Source organism: Propithecus coquereli, unplaced genomic scaffold, assembly GCF_000956105.1.
Source record: "Propithecus coquereli isolate 6110/MARCELLA unplaced genomic scaffold, Pcoq_1.0 Scaffold10, whole genome shotgun sequence".
In the NCBI taxonomy this organism is placed as follows: domain Eukaryota; kingdom Metazoa; phylum Chordata; class Mammalia; order Primates; family Indriidae; genus Propithecus; species Propithecus coquereli.
In genome coordinates this window covers 7,146,104-7,147,188 of record NW_012133858.1, presented here as the reverse complement: position 1 = coordinate 7,147,188, position 1,085 = coordinate 7,146,104, and the positions used below count along the sequence as shown (strand labels likewise).

At 44.1% G+C, this 1,085-nt stretch overlaps 1 protein-coding gene across 1 annotated transcript in view; it reads left to right on the top strand.

Moving 5' to 3' along the window:
- Positions 1 to 1,085, top strand: part of LRCH3 (leucine-rich repeats and calponin homology (CH) domain containing 3) — a 129,257-nt gene that overhangs the window by 117,186 nt on the left and 10,986 nt on the right. The gene's annotated exons all lie outside the window — the stretch shown is intronic.

Below are 1,085 nucleotides of genomic sequence, written 5' to 3'. Positions count from 1 at the left end.
AAAAAAAAAAACAAAAACATTAGTTTTGGGCCCACAAGGTGGCTCACCCTGTAATCCTAGCACTCTGAGATGCTGAAATGGGAGGATTACTTGAGGTCAGGAGTTTGACACTTGACTGAGCAAGAGTGAGACCCCTTCTCTACCAAAAATAGAAAAAATTAGCCGGGTGTGGTAGCACACACCTGTAGTCCCAGCTACTCCAGAGGCAGGAGGATCACTTGAGCCAAGAACTTCTCTAAAGTTAAGGCCTTGTTCCTACAGCTTTCATGACAATGACTCTCTTTACCCAGTTCAGCATACCTCTTTCCAACTAACCAGGAACTGACAAGTGAGGCCACAGCATCACTTGTCCAATGAGCAACCTTATCTTTCAGCTCTTTCACATATTACAAAATGTAAGAGAAAGAGTCCAGCTTCATAGAACGTCTGCATTAGTCAGCATGAATTCCCATGATTCTTTTTCTCCTTTTATTAAGTAGTTCATTCTACTGTTTATTTTTCTTTTTTCTTTTGTTATTTTTTCTTTTTTTAACCTGAGTTATAAAATAAACTGAAATTTAGGCTAAGCATCGTGGCTCACCCCTATAATCCCAGCACTTTGGGAAGCCGAGGCAGGAGGATCACTTGAGCCCATGAGTTCAAGACCAGCCTGGGCAACATAGTAAGACACCATCTCTACAAAAAATTTAAAAATTAGCCAGACGTGGTGGCACACACAGCAGTCCTAGCTACTCTGGAGGCTGAGGCAAGACGATAACTTGCACCCAGGAGTTTGAGGTTGCAGTGAGCTGTGATTGCACCACTGAATCCCAGCCTGGGCAACAGAGCCAAACCCTGTCTTTTTTTATTAAAAAAAAAAAACCTGTCAAGCCTGTAATCCTAGCACTCTGGGAGGCTGAGGCAGGCGGATCATTTGAGCTCAGGAGTTCAAGACCAGCCTGAGCAAGGGCGAGACCCTGTCTCTACTAAAAATAGAAAGAAATTGGCCAAACAACTAAAAATAGAAAAAATTAGCCGGGCACAGTGGTATGTGCCTGGAGTCCCAGCTACCTGGGAGGCTGAGGCAGGAGGATCACTTGAGCCCA